This window comes from Mustela lutreola, chromosome 10, assembly GCF_030435805.1.
Source record: "Mustela lutreola isolate mMusLut2 chromosome 10, mMusLut2.pri, whole genome shotgun sequence".
Lineage (NCBI taxonomy): Eukaryota > Metazoa > Chordata > Mammalia > Carnivora > Mustelidae > Mustela > Mustela lutreola.
In genome coordinates this window covers 290637-303391 of record NC_081299.1, presented here as the reverse complement: position 1 = coordinate 303391, position 12755 = coordinate 290637, and the positions used below count along the sequence as shown (strand labels likewise).

General features: G+C 61.2%; 1 protein-coding gene across 1 annotated transcript in view; it reads right to left on the bottom strand.

Annotated features, from left to right (window-relative positions):
• TTLL10 (tubulin tyrosine ligase like 10) overlaps positions 1 to 11015 on the bottom strand; it is a 56112-nt gene extending 45097 nt beyond the window's left edge. The window contains exon 1 of the mRNA XM_059138176.1: positions 10892 to 11015. The gene's annotated coding sequence lies outside the window, so the exon portion shown is untranslated. The remainder of the gene's footprint in view (positions 1 to 10891) is intronic.
• Between the last annotated feature and the right edge of the window lie 1740 nt (positions 11016 to 12755).

Sequence of the window (12755 nt, the reverse complement as noted above, 5' to 3'; positions counted from 1 at the left end):
CTCCCTACAAAGCACATGACCCCAACACGGCCCACACCACCATCATCCAACATCCGCGGAAGAGGTCCCCTCCATCCCTTTGGGCACCAGGTCATCTGTCCTGCTCTCCGAGGGCCATGGCTTCCATCCAGGGTGCTGTCCCCAAGCACTCTGGGGGACTGGCCTCTTCCTCTGTCTGGACGCCAGGCTCTGGGCAGTCCCCGGGGGGTTCTGGGCCGCAGCCTGCGTACCCGTGTGAGAGCCTGCGAGGGCTCGTGAGCACCCGGGTCGGACTCCGGGAGCATCTGCAAGGGGCTTGTCTGGGGTCACAGGACCGGACCGGATGCCGCGCTGACTGAGGTCAGGGCTGGGAGGTAAGATGTGGGCAGGGCTCATGAGGACGGTCTCGCTCACGGTGGGCACTGCGTGCGTAGAAGTGCCAGCGGGTGGACAGCGTGTACGTACAGCTGGGTGAGCCAGGCGTGCCCACACGCACGCACACTCAGTGTCCCTGGGCCTCCCCCCGCTCGGGACGTCGGCTGGTACGAGAGGAGGAGAAACTGCGTTGGCTTTTGGGGTCACAGTCTTGCTGTGGCCCCCCAGAGGAGCAGTGCAGAGGGGGTTCCCCCGGCAAGGGCCTCCGTGTTTCTGTCTGTTTGCAAAGTGAGGCTTTCTGTGTTCTTGTTCTGAGGGACCCCTGGAGAAGACCAGCTCAGATCCTGGGCCTTGGGCAGGGACTCTGGGGCGGCTGGGAGGGGCATGGGCGCTGGCCTTGGCTGTGAGGTGGGGCCGTCATGAGATGCTTCCTGGAGGGGGCTCTGCAGGGCCCAAGTGGACCGGGAGGCAGCCAGGGGTGGGGTGAGAGCTGGGTGGACGTCAGCTCACCCAGGCAGCTGTGGCCCCGGTGGTCGGACACCTGCTCCCCCAAGTCCAACGGGGGGAGTCCTCGAGTCCAGCAGATGTGGGAGATCTGGGTGCGGGCCAGACAGACTCACAGATGAGCAAGAAAAGGAGGAGCCAAGAGCACCCCGAGATGGGGCGGGGACCCAGACCCAGAGAAGCTTCCCCTCTGAGGGCAGTCGGGACAGAGGACACAGACTCTAACAGAGTGTTACAGAGAAGACCACGGAGCGTGTTTCACGACCTTGACATAGAGAAGTCATTAGAACACAATACAAACCCGCGACAGGAAAACCCTCCAAAGAGCCTTCGCGAGGAAAGACACGGGGAACAAAATGAAAATTGAAGGACAGGCTGATGAAGAGTTGCATCACGTCTTCCGGATCAGGGTTAACCCAGAGCCCTCCCCTCCCCCCCACCCCGTGCCCCCCTCAGGGGCACCTCTAGGTGCAGGTGCCCTGGAGAAGCCTGAAGGCCGGAGGGTCCCAGGGCTACCACCTCTCCCTCCCGCGGAGCCTCCCTTTGTGAGGGACACCCCCTTCTCTGCCTTTTGTCTTTTCCAAGACGAATCCCAAATAAGGGCCTAAAGCCTGAGCAGCTGCAAGTGGTGGCCACAGCGGGTGGTGACCACAGCAGGTGGCCAAGAAGAGGTCTCGGGAGGGAGCCGCAGCTCAGAGAAAGGCTGCTCTGCTTTCTTTCGGGACGACGGCCCTGCACCGTCACAGGGGCTGGAAACAGAAATGGAGTCCCTCTGTGTGTAAAACATCAAACTTTTCATTTGCAGGTCCGGCCGGCTTAGGGGGGGCCAGCAGCCCCCACCCAGGGTGCCCTGCTGAGCTCCAGAAGCCGGAATCTGGAAAGCCAGGGCAGGGCCGCTGGTGACCTCCTGGGGGGCTGCCTGTACCCCGTCTGGGGCGGACCCCAAGCAGGGGAGAGCTGTGAGGCCAGCCGGACCATGAGCGGGCTCCTGACCCACAGACCCCTCGTGTGGGGGCAAAACGGAGTCTCGATGTCAGGCAGGAGCCCGTGTCAAGCAAGGAGCCCAGCGGCAAAGGGCACCGAGGCTGTCAACAGGACCAGCACTACCCCAGGGCACCCCAGGGTACCCAGGTCCCCCCAAGACAGGCAGCCGCAGGAGCAGAGGGGAGCTGCGAGGCGAAGACCAAGTTACCCTGTTGCAGGCGAGGATTTTTGCAGCAAACGGTCAGGTTCCTCAGACACCGACCCCTAGAAAGGCAGCTGCCGCAGAAGGCCCTGAACAGAACTGAGACCCCGGGGGCCCTTCCCTGCTCGAACGTCAGCTGCAGGTCTGGCCCCTGAGGGCTGACCTACGCCCAACCCAGCCCCGTCTCCACTGCGCGCCCACACACAGACTGCACACTTGCTTTGTTACCGGGTTTGCCGGGTACGGTTTGTGCCAAAATCACATCATGAAACGTCGTGGAGTTTGGGGTCCCAACTCTGCGCTACAATCGTGATCAACTCTGCTTTACAGTTGAATAAAGCTGACATCTGGAAAGACCCGGCGCCTGTGTGCCCTCACCACACCGAGGCGGGAGGCCCCTCCGTCCCCCAAACGTCCAGAGGCCACCACGTCCTGTCCCTCCCCTCAGAAGACACAGGTCTGGCCCCACTGTCCAGGACGCTGGGGACTAGCATGTGTTTGATACAAAGGCCATTCAGCCGGCACCCGTCATCTTAGCCGGCAGACCAGGCTGTGGCACCCGTCGGCGGGGAGGACACGGTCCTGGGGTGAAGGGTGCTTCCTTGAAATTGCACGCGTTTAAACCCAGCTTTCTGGAACATTCACCGCTTTCCATAGACTAGCAAAGCCATGGCCATCCCCCCTGGTGGGGAGGGAGCTGTCTCAGTCGGGATCGCCCCTCCTGCGTGGCCCCTTCGGCCTGGGCTCCCTCCCTCTCTGTGTCTCCCAGATTCCCCCACTGCCCATCCAGAGAACAAGGCTGCTAACATCCAGAGTGTGATGGAAGCTCCCGGAAGCAGTTGGGGGCAGGGGGGTGGGGGGAAGGGCCACGCCCTGTTCCTGGAGCAGGTGGAAAGCAGGAAGCCGCTGTTGGCACGTAGCCAGGTGGAGCCTATGTGGGTGAGCCGAGCCTGGCCTGGCCGGCTGGGGAGGTTGGCAGTGGGTCGAGACCGCTCCAGTCCTGACGGGGCTCAGGAGAGCAAAGCCTGTGGCCTCAAGTGTCTCTGTGGGGCTGATCCAGGCCGCCCGCCCCCTCCCAGGGCACCTGAGGTGGGAAGGCCACAGGGGCACACAGTCTGGAAGTGAGCTGAAGGGGACTCGGGGTGGCCTGCCCCGGAGGATGGGGCCAGAGGACAGCCTGCGACGCTGGCCACCAGCACCAGGGCCCTCCTCCGTGTGTGTGTATGCACGCGTGTGTGCACGCACGTGTGCGTGTTTACGTGGGAGCATGGGTGGTGTGGGAGTGTGGGCCCGTGTGCACGTGTTACTGAACACACGTGTGTGCGGGCACGAGTATGTGGCACCCAGAGGAGAAAGGCGTCGGAGGGGCCCCAGGAGAGCAGGGGCTGCAGTGGGCGCAGGCTCCTGACCCTGGGAAGGTGGGCCGAGCCGGAGAGGCCGGGGAGACCCCAGCCCCCTTCCCATGGCTGCTTGCTGAGCCCACCCCAAAGGCCTCTGTCAGCTCCTGTGACAGAAGGCCCTGAACCCTTCGCCAGGGTCACAGGGATCTGAACCCAGGCCTGGAGGCTGTGCTGCTGCCCTGATGCGGGCCAGTTGGGGCTGGAGCAGTCCTCTCTCCAAGAAGCCCCCAAAGCCTCCAGGGGGTTGCTCCTGCAGTCAGGCTTGGGGGTCCCAGAGCACCCCCCTCAACAACAAGGCCCCAGAAGGACCCACAGCAACAGACACTGCAGAGGGCTGGCGAGGTGAGGACCACAGGCCCCAGGTCCTGAGGTGGGGGCCCGAGGACCCAACACACGGCTATGGAAGGAGTAGCAGGAGGCGGGTAGAGCTCAGATGCTCGGCTCCTGGCAGGCCCCTGTCCTCTTTGGGGAAAGCGACTCCAAGGATTGATTTGGTGATGGGGACACAGAGATGTGCTGTGACCAGCAAGCTTGCCTGTCCTGTTCCAAGCTCCCCTTCAGTCCACAGACACCGGCCTGCGCGGCTGGGGACGGGCCAGCCCAGAGGTCGGGCAGGAAGCTGGGGCAACCTGTGGCCTTAGACCCCCGCACTCATGTCCTGCCCGGCTGTGCGGGCTCCCCAGGTGGATGAGGCCCTGTCCCTGCCCTTCCCCTCCCCCCATGGGCGCACAGGCCCGAGGAGAGGAGGGAGCACGGAGACCCCCGCTTGGAGGATCCGCCCCCGAGAGCCGCTGGGGGCGGGGCGGGCCTCACGCCTTTGTCTCCCGCACCTGGCGGGGCTCGGGTTTCCTGATGCAAAGCTAAGCTTCCCACCCACCGGCACCCTCTCACCCTCCCAGGACGAGCGCAGTCCCCAGGGTGAGGCCGCCACAAAGCGCCCTGCCCGCTTTGTTAGCTGGAAAAGCCCAGAAGAGGCGGGGCTGCGGGGTCGCGGACAGGTGCGCGGGCTCCAGAGGCCCCGGTATGAGCGAGCTTGCAGAGGGAGTGGGCTGGGGCCACCTGGGTCCCCTCCGAGGCTGGACTGCACCCAGCTGGCAGGCAGGAGTGAGGTCCGCTTGCCCTACAGAGGGGCTTGAGGCCAAGGACCCAGGGCTCACTGACCTCCGGGCAGGCCGGGCCTCTGGCCCTCCCGCCCCCAAGGCTCTGCTACCCCGCCCCCAGAGTGCCGAGCAGATCAGCGGGGAAAGGGTTAAGCTCGTCTGGGCGGTGCCTTTGTTTGCTGGAGATCTGCACCTGCTCTTGAATTAACCCAGACAAATGAAGGGGGAAAGGCTCCAGTCCTACCAGAAAAAGGGTCCGCCCTCCTGTCTGTCTCACAAGACCTTGCCTGGGCAGAGACACCACCCCCCACCCCAGGGGACTAGAGCCGCCCCAACCCCTTCCAGCCCTCAGCCAAGGCAGGTGTCTGCTCACATCCGACAAGATTCAAGTTCTGCACTTGGACTCCTCCATCAAGCAAGCCGCCTCAGCCCTGTGTCCCACACCCTCCCCCCGGGAATGGCTGTCCAGGCCTGCACCCCAAAAGCTGAGAACCCCCCCCACCCCGGGCTCTGTGCTCCCCTTTGCTGTCTGGCAGTGATCAGAGGCACTGCTCAGGGCGGAAGTGCTAGCAGCCCCTGGACCATTGCATCAGCCGCACCCCCGAGAGACTGTTTGGGGCTCAGGCATTTTTCCTGTGGCTTGCCCGCTGACACCCTGCAGGTCACCAGCAGCCCCTCGCCCCTACAGCCCCCTCTGACCCCACCCGCTCTGCTACAGGGTGGCCACAGCTGTCCCCCACGGGCCAGCCCAGCCCGTCTACCTGGTGTGGACCCCATAACACCCTCCCCAGGGCACGGGGGTCCCCAGTTCTCCACTCACTGCCCCCCAAACGCTTGTGTCCTGCAGCCTCTGCTCAGCTCAGAGCCCTCCAGGGCTGCCTCCTCTGCCCCCACCATCCCTGGCCCCCAGCTGCCCCCCGCCCAGGGCACGGAGAGCGGGGGAATAAATGTGTGTCTTGGCCTCAGAGGGTGTGTGTGGACACAAAGTTACGGGTCCGGACACTTTCCCTTAGTTCTCTCTGCAGGCGCACGTGCTCTTAGAAGGGGGCCATGGAAGGTCCCTCAGCCCAGGCTCGGACATACACCATCACCCCTGGGCCACAGCCCCCCGGAACCCCGAGGCCCTGCTCTCTGACCTGGGCACCCATCCCACACAGGACCGACCACGCGAGGGGACAGGAGCGTGTTTGGGAAGTGCTCCTGCTGCAGACCCTTCTCCTCTCTCCCCAGCTCCGTGTTCACGGGCTGCTCCCTGCACGCTGGAGGTCTTGGTGGGGGTGTGCACCATGGAAAGGGACAAATACCGCAGCTAGGCACCCACTCCAACCCCCACCCCCCAGGCCCAGGCCCGGGACCACCCCATTCCCTGGGGACGGAGGTGGCAAGACCCTCCAGTCCCTGCCAAGGGAGCTGTGGAGTGGGTGTGTGGTGTGGGGTCCCAGGCTTCCAGCACATCTTTGACATTAAAACCCTCTGGAGCCACAGGTACATGTTGGAGTGGGCTCAGGCTGGAGCAGTCCCCTAGCGATGCTGCTGGAGGGGACTGTGGTTAGGGTCAAGCAGCCCACTCACCCCCCTCCACGCCACTCCCTTCTGGCCTGGAGGGAACCACACACCCACCCTGCGGTGGCACTAGGGAGGCTTGGGTTTGGACCAGAGTCCGTGTCAGCCACAGGCCTGGCCCCAGCCTCCGTGTGTCCTCCTCTCCGGGCCTTGGTGGCCGGTCGAGCTCTCCAACAGGCCCCATCATCCCTAAGTCCTTCTGTGGGGCTTCTCCCCTGCCGCCGAACCCCACATTCTCCCTCTGAAGGCTGTTTCTTGGGGACCAGCGCGAATGCGGGCCTGTGACCTGGATGCCTTCTCCAGGGTGCTTGTGTGGCCACATTCTGGGCACCTGTTTGCAGAATGCCAGAAAGAGTTGGCACCCCTCCTATCGGGGGCCCAGGAAGCCCTGCAGACACCACCTGCTCCCAAGGCCACGAGAAGCTCTCCGAGATGCCCAGGGTGTGATGACAGTTCCAGGACCCCAGGACCTTCAGGCTGGCCTGTGCAGGGACCTTTGCTAGGGACCCTTGAGGCCACCTCATCTGCTGAAGTGGCACGTGGTGACGTCCTGGGAGGCAAGGACAGCCCATCTCGGATGCTGTTTTTGGTGTTAGCAGGACGTGAGGAGTGGGTCTATGGAGAGAAGTGACTGATCCGTTCTGGTTCTCCGAGTGGGATGGGGAGGTATGGAGAGGGCCAGAGAAGGCCAGAGAAAGATCTGTGCAGGGAGAGGGCGAGCCTGGACTTGGGGTTTCCCAGTGAGCTGAGGTTCAATTGCGCTATTACATTAAGCATCTGTTTCTTAGCAGAGAGAGCCCTAAGTGTCTCCTAAGCACTAGCTTTCCTAGGCACCAAGTAAGGCAACTCACAGCAAAGATGTGTGAATTAATCAAATTGTTCTTTTTCGGGGAAACCAAACACAGAATCTATATTCCAGGACATCTCCTTCTCCCCAGACCAATGACCAGTGGACCAAACTCCAGAAAACTCTTGCTTGTCCACACAGTCCCGGGAACCCCGGCCTAGCCTGTCAACCCATGTCACGGACAGACAGACTTTGTGGGCGTCCCCACGGTTCCTTCTGCTGGCACTGGCACAAACCTGACGGGTTAGAGGGAAAGGGGGCCCAGGAGGCAGGTTTCTGCAGAAACAGTTAAAGGCCCACCCAGGGTTAATCAGGTGGGGTAGGAAGTGAGACGTTCGAGCACAAGGCCGGCTGCCCCACTGGCTGCCCGGGAGCAGAGACTTTGGATCCGACACAGGAGTTCGTGCCAGGGGTGCTCAGCTTGACAGCTGGGGGCTGCTGAGTCCTGAGTCCTGGGCTCGAGGGGAGGACACCAGGTGCAGCCTGCTCCCAGCCTGTCTCTCTCCGGCCTCCCTGAGCAGTAGCGCAGATGACCTATGTGCCCACAGGAGCATCGCGCTCACCATCACCGCTTTGGGAAGGGCACACCAGGAGCCGAGCACAGGAGACCCCGGCCCACCACCAGGGATGCTGCAGACTGGCCAGGACACCCAGCAGCACGCTGCGGACAGACCACACACATTCAGCACACCTCACGGTGGGGGGCTCGCCCTGCCTCCCGACATGTGTCATGGGGGGGCCTCAGGATGCCTCCTTGCAGGCACCTTACAGATGTTCCTGATTCTGGTGACCTGAACAGACCGCTGTCTCCGAAGACCCGCGTGCTGCGCCTCCCACGACACGAGAGCCACCTACCCCTACAGATGTGAGGGCTTCGCTTTTCCAGGTTTGCAAAGGTGTCCCCCCCCCAAGTGACACCTCACCTCCAGTGAAGCCGGGTGCCCACCCAGACCCCCTGCCAGCAGGTGCACAGCCCCCGCTGCCCAGCGCTCTTGTCCGTCTCCTGGGGATGGTTACCCTCTAAATCACGACTGATACTCAGTAGGGAAGCTTGGCCTGATCTCCAAGGCCAGAAGCTCCTTCCCTACCGGACCTTGCTTCCCTGTTCCCTGAGGTCCCCCTTACCCCAGTACTCCTTACACAGGGTCCTGTGCCCTGGGCCCTGCTCCCAGAAAATGGACTGTGTCTGATTTTTGCCTTCCTGACAAGTAGTGAATCTGAACCTTTCTCCAGCCTGGTTGCTGATGAGTCTGGTCATCGGCTCACAGGCCAGAGTCCATACCCACCCTTCTGTAGAGTTTCTTGTGTTTTCCTTGACAATTGATGAGTTCTTAACTCTGATAAAACTCTGATTTAACTTTGATACTATTTAAGTGTGACTGTAAGGAAATATGGGGGAAAACACATTTACTGTGTTTCTCCAGAGTCTGTATGAGAGGAAAACTTAAAAAAAAAATCATTAACATCTTCAAAGAGATAAAATATTCTGACCACAGTAAAAGATCAGAGAATTGTAGAAATAAATATGCAGAGAACCAAAATGAATTCTTGGAAATTAATATTTCAGAATAAGTGAAAAGCTCAGTAAGGGAGTTGGAACACAGAGTTAAAGAATTTCCTTGAAAGTAAAGCCAGAAGACCAGCAAAAGGAATTAAGAAAAGTCATTAGAGACCAGTCTAAGAGGTCCGGGATCCCAATATTTACCACAGAAAGAGGGAGCAGAGAAAACAGAGGGAAGAAAGAATTAAAAATTAATAATTCAAGAAAATTTCTTAGAACTAAAGGACAGGAATTCGCAGACCAAAAGAGTCACTGGGCATTTAGGAAAAGAGATGGAAATGAATCCACACAAAGGTCATTTTCATGAACTGTCAGAACACTGGGGACAAACACTTCCAGCAAGAAACAAAAGTGGTTTTCATGCCACAGATCAGGAGTTAAACAACATCACGTTTACCCACAGCAGCATCAGAAACTGGGAAGCACTGGGAAGACGCACTCACGGTTTAGAGGAAAGACAGAGTCGCGTACACAGCTGGACTATCATGCAAGCAAGCAACAGTGGATTAAAGTCATTTTAGAGCCACGGGTCTGCCATGTGCCCTTTTACAAGGAGCCGCTGAAGGACATGTTCCACCAGAGCAAGGACTAACTAAGAGAGAGGAAGACATGAGATCCAGGAAATCCAACCAAGGGAGAAGCAAAGGGAATCTTCAGGCTGAAAACAAGGGAGATTTTGAGGTGCCAGCCTTGCCCCCGACCCAGGAGGACCGACCAGGACCGGAGCAGGGCATTTGCCTCTGAAATACCCCCACGTGTTCGAATCTGAGCCACTGGCAAGAATCTGAGGATGAATCAGTAATGAGTTCACAGAAAACAGCAAGTGCGAAGGAAGATGATTAACTCCAGGGAAAACAACTCATGTGTGGACGATAACCACGGCCTGCCCTTGGCCCGAGGGAACACACGTCTAACCCCGGATTATGACGTAGCCCCACCGGGAACGCTTGGACGCGAGAGCGGGGGCAGGGAGAGGTGGGAGAGGTAAGTGCTGTCTTCCGCGATGAGTTCAGCAGAGAGTACCTAAAACTGAGACACCAGGAAGCCGTTTAATGACGCTGTTGCACAGGTGCAGGCTAACAGCGCAAGAATCGTCTGGAAGAGGGAAGGGGTGTCTCCTGGGATGGCATAGGGGTGGCTCGGAGCTGTGTCGGTCTTGTAGGAACGCTGCACACTGACACCACATACAAAGAGAGCTATGATAGAGAAAGGAAATAAACATTCAGTGGGATACCCTCCACCCCGCGAAGCCCGGGAGTCGCTTCAGCAGCGCCGGAGCGGCGCCGGAGGAGGCCCGCTCACCCTGGCTGCAGACCTGCCTGCTCCCCTACCGCGACTCCTCCTCCGACAACACCCATCTCCTGTGCTGAGGTCACACTTGGCCTGACACCCCGACCCCGAGCCCACCCTCCTGGGCAGGCCTTGTCTCTGCCACTTTCTGACGTTCTGCCGTGGGACCGCTCACGGCCCAGCCCCGCGGTGGCGCCGCCCTGTGTTTGAGGCCAAGTGTCGCTGACAAAACACGCAGCATCGGCATCCTGGGCTCCAAATCTCGGCGGGTTCAAGTTCAGCTTTGACGGAGGAAGTGGCCCTACTTCAGCCACACGCAAATTCCGTACCTTTAGGGCAGGGCATGGTATACGTCTGTCTCGTGAAATGGAATAAATTCGGCTCCCTTGCAAGTGCTCTCTGCCACTGCCATGTCTAGGAACGCGACGGAGTTCAGTCCTGCTCCCTCCCTCCCTGGGCCTCCAGGATTCTGGCTGTCACCTTGGGAGATTGCCGGGCCATAGTGAACGGTCTAGGGACTTCACCATCACCCTTCTCCAGAGGACACTCAAAGCCCCACACCCATTACAGAGGTGCAAGACCCCCATTCTGCCGGGGAGCCCGTGGGTCATCCTGTGGCCTTTTTGGGCAGCCAGTGGGGCTGGATTTCCAACAGGTCACCATGCTGTGGGCCTCAGGCCTCCTGCCTGGCCGGCACTGGCCCACGGGCCCTCTCCAGCTTTCCCAGATATTTTCCGACACTCCCAAAGGTGTGCCTGGGCCACAACCCCTCCCCATCCCCCAACAAACAGCAGAAGCACTGCCGGCTTTCCGTAAGACACCTTCAGCTGACGCAGCCCCTTCCAAAGACCCCCACTCTCTCTCACAGGGTCATGGCCTGGGGACGTCCCCACGGTCCCGAAGGCCTCAGCGTCCCTGGCAACACCAGGACATCCCGGAGACCGTGGGCTGGACCACAGCTTGGCAAGAAAGGCGGCAGCCTTGGTGGGAGCTTTCCAGCCAGCCCTGGTCCGAGGCAGAGGTGGTCAGCACAGACCCCACAAGACCAACTCCTCCCCGGTGCTTTCCCGGGAGCCGCAGTCCTACCTGGTCCCTTGGGAGGACGACAGGGCGGCGGAGAATCGTCGGCAGGCGCGGCTTCCCCGGGCTGCCTTATCGGGGCCTGGCTGGGCGGAATGCGGTGGAAACCTTTGCCTGGTACAGCCGGCCTCTGCAACACAGCCCAGGAATTTTACGTTGAATAATTTTTAACTTCTGCTGGGAGAAAACCAGGGTTGTATATAGTGTCTGTCTACATAGGAATGCCAAGGGCTTTCACTTAAAAATAAATACCTCAATAATCACAAGGAAACCTGCTTTGGGGGAAAAGAGAGAAAAGAAGAGGAAAAAGAACAAAGATAGCGGTCGGGGGCAGTTGGGGCCGCGCTGGCCGTCACGCCGGCTGCAGGCCAGGTCTGCCCCCGCCACTGCAGGGACGTGGAGGGAGGGCCTCCCGGCGGAGGTGCGGGCTGGAACCCTTCCTGGCACCCCTCTGGGTGTAAAGCTGGCTGGCCACCCATCCCCCACCCACCAGTCCCCCAACCCCCCCAGGCCTGGAACCCCATGCCCAGGACTGCGGTTTTTCTCCACAGCCTCATGCTGGAGACCTCTACGGCCCGTAGACCCTGCGTGCCATTCTCCTGGCCATCAGTCCTGTCCTCAGCCAAGGCTCGGGCCTGTCACCCTGTGGCTGGACAAGACAGAGGCCACACGGAGCTCTTGGGAGCCTGTGGACGACGGGAGAGGGGACCGCCCAGCAGGCCCTGTGCGGAAGAACCATTACACAGGGAGCCAGGAAGCGCACAGCCTGAAACCGAAGTTCCCCTTGATAAGACCTCAGCTTTCTCCAGCTCTGGGGCAGGCCCCACTGACCACCCCCCCCCGCCACGCCCCCGGGGCCGTTGCAGAGGCCCGCAGCCGGGTGTGGGCTGGGAGGGGGCGTCACCCTCTGCTGCGGAGGACAGGGCGGGGCAGCCTAGTTCCATCATGGGCTCGGGTCCCCAAGAGTCACCCTAGGGAATCTTGTGCGCGGAGGGACTGAGCTGGGGAGGGGCTTTTGTCCGGGGTCCTGGGTGGGTGGGTCGAGAGGGGCTCCCACCAGGAGCCCTCCAGGCTCCCTAGCCTCCTCATGAAGCATAAAGCGTCGCCTGGTCCCTGAGCAGCCCGGGCTCGGCCAGGGGTAGTGGAGCTGTCTCGTAGCAGGCCCTCTGTCCAAGCAGGGCGGGCACCACTACAGGCCAGGGCTGGGAATAAATCTCAGGAACCCGTGTGGGGGTCAGGGGCTCCCTCAGGACCCACCCTGTAACACGGCGGATGCCGAGCTGTCGGGAAGAGGGGACAAAGCAAGCCAAGGCGGGGCCGCATGCCAGGGCCCCTGATAGCCACAGGGCCACCTGCTGGGGCACAGGCCTGGGCTGCAGGGAGCCTGGGCTCCTTGGACACGAGGGCCCTAGTCCTTCTCACCTGAGCGAGGGGAGCAGGTCACAATGCTCACCGCTGCGCCCCTCCCGGCGGACCAGGCCGCTGCTCTGGGGCGGGCGTTGTCAGCCCTCCTGTGCACGGAGCCGGCCAGCACCCCGTCCCCCTCCGTTTGTTCACCCTGCGTCGGGTCTCGGGGTGCGTGGGTTTGCTCCAGAAGCGCTCCCAGCGCTGGGTCTGTGCTCTGCAGCCGCCGGCCCGCACGCTGGATGCCTGGGGCTTCCCTGACGGCTCTGTGGGGCGCCCCAGCTGCTGGCCACGTCCAGCCAGGCTGCCTAGTGCACACCTGGCCGCCGCGTCTGGACTCTTGGCCACATCCGTGCGCATACTGGCGCCCCGTGTCGGACCGCCCCACGGCGAATTCTTGTGATTCATCGGCGCGTCTGCCACAGCTCACGTGCTGGCCCGCGTCTCCGCGCGAGGTCTCCAGACG